Source organism: Octopus bimaculoides, chromosome 8 (assembly GCF_001194135.2).
Source record: "Octopus bimaculoides isolate UCB-OBI-ISO-001 chromosome 8, ASM119413v2, whole genome shotgun sequence".
Lineage (NCBI taxonomy): Eukaryota > Metazoa > Mollusca > Cephalopoda > Octopoda > Octopodidae > Octopus > Octopus bimaculoides.
The window spans coordinates 6,001,961-6,008,608 of NC_068988.1; the positions used below are offsets into that span (position 1 = coordinate 6,001,961).

General features: G+C 38.9%; 1 protein-coding gene across 1 annotated transcript in view; it reads left to right on the plus strand.

The window, feature by feature from the left end:
* LOC106871605 (delta-type opioid receptor) overlaps positions 1–6,648 on the plus strand; it is a 129,951-nt gene that overhangs the window by 121,609 nt on the left and 1,694 nt on the right. The window lies entirely within an intron of this gene.

The following is a 6,648-nucleotide window of genomic DNA, read 5'->3' on the forward strand; positions in this document are numbered from 1 at the left end:
TGTGTGTGTGTGTGTGTGTGTATACATTTGTGAGTGTGTGTCTTTGTGTCTGTGTTTGTACCCCCCATCACCACCACCAGCACTTGACAACCAATGTTGATGTGTTTACGTCCCGAAACATAGCGGTTCGGTAAAACATACCGATAGAATAAGTACTAGGCTTATAAAGAACAAGTCCTGGGGTCGATTTGTTCGACTGAAGATGGTGCTCCAGCATGACCGCAGTCAAATGACTGAAACGTGAAAAAGGGTAAAAAGGCTACTTCCATTTAAGAGTGGATGGGTTTCATTTTGTTTATGATATTGTTTTATACAGAAGGCGGTGAGCTGGCAGAGTGGTTAGCACGCCGGGCAAAATGCTTAGCGGTATTTCATCTGCCGTTACGTTCTGAGTTCAAATTCCGCCGATGTCGACTTTACCTTTCATCCTTTCGAGGTCGATAAATTAAGTACCAGTTGCGTACTGGAGTCGATCTAATCGACAGGCCCCACCCCTTCATCGAAATTTCGGGCCTTGTGCCGAGAGTAGAAAAGAAACTTTAGCACGCCGGGCGAAATGCTTACCGGTATTTCGTCTGTCTTTATGTTCTGAGTTCAAATTCCGTCGAGGTCGACTTTACCTTAAAAAGCATATCAAGTTATAAAAATTGTTGATGGAGTACATTTGAATGTTTTGTATTCTGTAGCATCGCCAATAGTTCTTTGTGTAATGTAATGTGCTTACAAAGCCGATCAATGCCGTCGATATATCGATCTGTTAACAAAATGAAACGTGGGTATGCATGCATATTCACCTGGAAAAACAGGAACACAAAAAACATAAATGTTTGCTGCTATGTGAAGTCGTCTGACCAATTAACCCGATCGCTTGATCTTCTAATTTGTGGCGAACGGAAATTGTTAAATAAACAATAAGAAATCCATATTTATTCACACAAATATGTATGCATGCATGTATGTATGTATGTATGTATGTATGCATATATATATATATGTATTTATGTATATATATATATATATATATATATATATATATATATATATATATATATATATATATATATATATATATATATATATATATATATATATATATATATATATATATATATATATATATATATATATATATATATATACATGTACAAGTAACATATACACACACACACACGCGTTGGGCCCAATGAAAGAAAAAATGTACTGAGAACCATATTAGTGCACTAAGTAAATTTAGAGTGATTTTGTAGCCTGTTACTCGTTATACATATAATACATGTGTGGGAGGGTGTTTGTATCTGTGTAGCGTAGACAGAGATAGATAGATAGATAGATAGATAGATAGATAGTTAGAGATAAAGATAGATAGGTACATGCATACATACATATGTAAGTATAGTGTGTATATATATGTATGAATACATAACATTCATGGTTGGTCGTCGGCTACTAAACCGATACACCTACCAAGAGAACCAGGTGAGGAGGGTTGCTAGAAACCCAACAGGACTAAAAGCACGACCTGTCCAAAGGACGAGTGAATCTAGTGTAGGTTCGATGACTATTTAGCGGTAGCATGGGCCCTCAGAAATTCCAGGTCGTTGTCCGGCGTGCCGGAGGACCACAAGGATTGAGTTCCACCACTTTTTTCGGCTTTTGCTAAAGTATGCCTTTAGGAGAAGGTCATTCTGATAGAAAAACAAAATATTAAAAGAGTGACATTGGACATTTTGGAGATCTTTTGCTTGCACTTCAGATCATGACGCTCCCATATTTCTGAACCTGGGAAACAAATTGGTGCTGGATATTATTCTCCTGCTTGTCTCTGGATCATGTCAATAGAGTCGTGAGGGTCTGTGTGGTGTTGTGTAAACCTTAAAGGCTAAAAAAAAAAACCTTGGGTCATAAATGACCATGGGAAAAGTTACCCGCCTGAAAAGTTACCCACCGAGGAATAAGTCCGGGCAAAGTTGTTTATGGAAAACCAGCCAGCAGTCGTCCATGCATACCAGACTCTTCACTCCACGCCACCCATGTTGACCAAGAAAAACGCAAAGGCTGATATTGCTTGGCACCAGTGATGTCGCAACTCATTTCTAGTGCTGAAATAAAGTGTCTTGCTCAGGAACACAAAACTCAGCCCGATTCGAGATTCGAACTCACTGCCTCGTGTTTGTGAGCCCGGTGTTCTAACCACTGAGCCATGCGCCTTATTCGTTTCTACTCTAGGTACAAGATACGAAATTTGGGGAGAGGGAGCCAGTCGATTAGAACGAACCCAGTACGCAACTAGTATTTAATTTATTTACCCCGAAAGGATGAAAGGCAAAGTCGACCTCTGCAGAATTAGATCTCAGAACGTAAAGACAGACGAAATACCGTTAAGCATTTCGCCCGGCATGCTAACGTTTCTTATTTCTTTATTGCCCACAAGGGGCTAAACATAGAGGGGACAAACAAGGACAGACAAAGGGATTAAGTCGACTATATCGACCTCAGTGCGCAACTGGTACTTATTTAATCGATCTCGAAAGGATGAAAGGCAAAGTCGACCTCGGCGGAATTAGATCTCAGAACGTGAAGACGAAATACCACTACGCATTTCGCCCGGCGTGCTAACCACTCTGTCAGCTCGCCGCCTTCGAGCCATGCGCCTGAGGGGACCGAAAATGCTGCGCAGGCATTGCTTTTGTAAGTAATGGTCATACACGTCAAGGAGTTGATAGCCATTATGTATAAATAGAAAATGTCCAGTATAAATGACCATTGTCCGAGCAAGGGCACAATACTCATTTATGCAGAGGGTATACTTTATTATGACAGCAAGAGCATCCACGAAAAGCTCATTCGTTTCTCGTGTCCAATTGATATAAGGAACAGATTCAAATTTTCTGGGACAGGCTGTGAGCGCATGCGTAGAAGGACATCATACACTGGACAATTGAATAATTTATGTTCCATATTCATATTTTATATGAGTGTTCTCTGCGTTTATATAGGCACAGGCGTAGCTGTGTGGTAAGAAGTTTGTTTCCCAGCCACATGGTTCCGGGTTCGGTCCCACTGCGTGGTACGTTGGGCAAGTGTTTCTACTATAGCTCCGAGCCGACCATAGCGTTGTGGGTGGATTTGATAGACGGAAACTGAAAGAATCCTGTCTTATGTGTGTCTTACTGCCTGTGTTTATCTCTAACTACTTCTTGACAACCGGTGCTGGTGTGTTTCCGTTCCCGGAATAAGCACCGGACTTCAGAAAAAAAGAAAAAAAAAAAGATACTGGTGTCGATTTATTCGACGAGGGGTTCAAGGTGGTGCTCCAGTCTGGCCGCAGTCTAAAGACTGAAGGATAAAAGATAAAGAGATATTCAAGTATACCCAAGTGCACAAATATTTCGAATATAAAAACATCCTTACAAGAATGATGAAATATCTAGAAAATTCTTTTGTGATTTAAATTGTTGAAAATTGTAAGAAAACTATCATGGACAGCTGTAAGAGCTTTGGGAAATACGTGTGTGTGTGTGTATGTGTGTATGGTGTGTATATATATAGATATATATATATATACACACGTATGCATACGCGCACACACACACACGCGCACACACGCAAATATACATACATTCACACACACATACACACACACTTATGCATATATATGCGCACACATGCAGAAAGCGAGCAACGTGATGATGATATCTACGTGAATCTGATCAGCAACAAAATTTTTTTTTAATAAAAAAAAATAATAATAAAGATACACTTATATTGAGTCCGGGCAGAAATTTAATTATTTTACGTGGAACAGATATCTACAAAATCGTGCATGTAAAAGATATATACAAAAAAAAAAGAATAATAATAATAATAGATAAAGATTACAATCGAAGAACACACGCGAAGTGAATTGAGCAATAAACGTGTTTAACACTGAAAATAAAACTAAAAACAGAAAAGTTTAAATAATTCTATACTTACCCTCTCTGTTACTATTTACAGGCAAAATGCAAAATTAAATCCGAACGTCTACATTTTTTAAATGCCATGTCTTAGATAAATAAAGGATGAAAAATTAGATTATCTGACGATTTTCGTGCTTAACTAACTGCATTAATAAATTTAGTAAATTCTTTTAAACATAAACAATATGAAAAATCACTATATAGATTCCTTGTATGCTAAAAATAGACGCCAAACCGTCTAACCACTAAACCTGTGCTCTCAACTTAGTAAGATGCTTCTTCTTCTTCTTCTTCTTCTTCTTCTTCTTCTTCTTCTTCTTCTTCTTCTTCTTCTTCTTCATCAGGTCATTGCTTGGAATCTAGCTCGGAATGTTGGGGTTAGTAGCCCGTGCTCTTAACCACTACGCCATATGCCCGAAAACTACCTTAGGATTGAGAACCCAGGTTCGAAATTCCCACAGGACACCTGATGAAGGCTGGAGGGTATATCAGCCGAAACGTAATATTAACAACAAACAAGATGAGGACAAATATCCATCGATTGTAAATAATATAAATAACTCCTCATCTCTTAAATATAGAACTGTATTACAAAGAAAATAAGTCCTGCGGTCAATTTGTTTGGCTAAAAGCTGTGCTCCAGCATGACCACAGTCAAATGACTGAAAGAAGTGAAAGGATAAAAAAATATGATGGTAATCTCTCGTAGTCCGAGAAAGACGGTTCTTCAATTTCTTGGTGAACGACCTGCACAGAGATGACTTGATTTTAGTGATCGAACGATCGATTGTAGCGCACATTAACTCACTCCCTCCATTAGATCGATGTTGTCTGAAAAGGTGCGCGATGTAACACTCGTCAGGTGTCCAACTGATCGCTTAGCAACGTGACATGAATTGGGTTACTCGAGAACACAACGCAACACCCTGTTCAGGAATTGAAACCACGACCTCACGACCGGGACCGCAGCATCACAACCACTAGACCATCCGCCCTCACACACTCACATATATAATTATGTATATACATGTGTATACATAAATGAGTGTATGTATGTGTGTGTATATATATATATATATATATATATACATATATATATAAATATATATGTGTATATATGTGTATATATATACTTTTATCATTTTATTCTTTTACTTGTTTACTGTGGCCATGCTAGAGCACTGCCTTTAGTCAAACAAATCGACCCCAGGACTTATTCCTTGTAAGCCTAGGACTTATTCTATCGGTCTCTTTTGCCGAACAGTTAAGTTACGGGAACGTAAACACACCAGCATCGGTTGTCAAGCGATGGCGAGTAGACAAACACACACACAAACATATATACACACATACATATATACGACGGGCTTCTTTCAGTTTCCTCAGCAAGGTCTGGGTGATATGAGCTGGAAATTTCGCTAATTCTCTTTGGAGTTTGCTCAACTTCATACGAATACCAGTATTTAGTAGAAATACTTGAACGTTCCTTTGATAACAGTTGTTAGTGCAGATCGCGTTTTCAGTGTCCGTTTACAAAATTACGCAACCATTTTCTCAATCAGTCTATTCAGCGGTTACAGAGCCCCTACTTGTTGTAGGGTAAAAATCTAATTAAATTCGTGCAGAAGCTGTTTCTCTGATACAACAACCATTCTGTCGATTTCTCTGCAAGGAAGGAATCCGTTACGCATATAAATTCTTTTGATTCCACCTGTAAATAATTTTGTATGCTGTATGTTATCTCATATAAGACAATACGATTCTGTTATTTTTTTCCGTGCAAACTGCTCTCGGATGTGTTTCTATAAGATTTCCATCCCAGGTATAAAGACTCCTATCATCATCATCATCATCATCATCATCGTTGTCATCACCGTCGTCACCATTTTGATCACAACCACCATTCACACCGATATCATCATCGTCATCATCATCGTCGTCGTCCTCACCGTCGTCGTAGCATCATCATCACCCTCATCATCATAAACATCATCATCATCATCATCACAATTTTCAGTATTCTTTTTCTTTCTTTCTTTTCTTTCTTTCTTTCTTTCTTTCTCTTTCTTTCTTTCTTTTTTTCTTTCTTTCTTTCTTTCTTTCTTTCTTTCTTTTCTTTTTTTTCTCCATTGCATGTGTGCACTTCACAAACAGCGAAGAGTTGTGAAAGCAGGGCAAATGCGAATTCGAGCAGGAGAAATGTTTTCTTTTTTTATTTTTCTTGTTATTGTTCATTATTTTGCTTGTTTGTTTTCTTTGTCTATTTTCTCTTTTGTTGAAAGTAATCTGTCCAATAACAAAGCAACTCAATGTACGTGTGTGTGTGTGTGTGTGTGTGTGAATGAGGGGGCGTGTGAGCCTTAGCGTTTTCGTTTTGCATTCGTTGCAGCGATTTCTCTTAGCTTTGCCTTGTCTCGGTCATTGGACTGCGACCATGCCGGAGCACCGCATTGAAGGGTCTTTCTCCCAAACAAACGTCTGGTACTTCCGATTAGTTACGGAGACGTAATCAAACTAACACCGGTTGTCTGGCCGGTAGTAGGACGTACACACACACAAGCACACACGCACAAATCCACAAACACAAATCCACACACGCACACAGACTCTAACGCACACAGACTCTAACGCACACACACACACACTCTCTCTCACACATACGTGAACATACACTCGCACGCACACACAC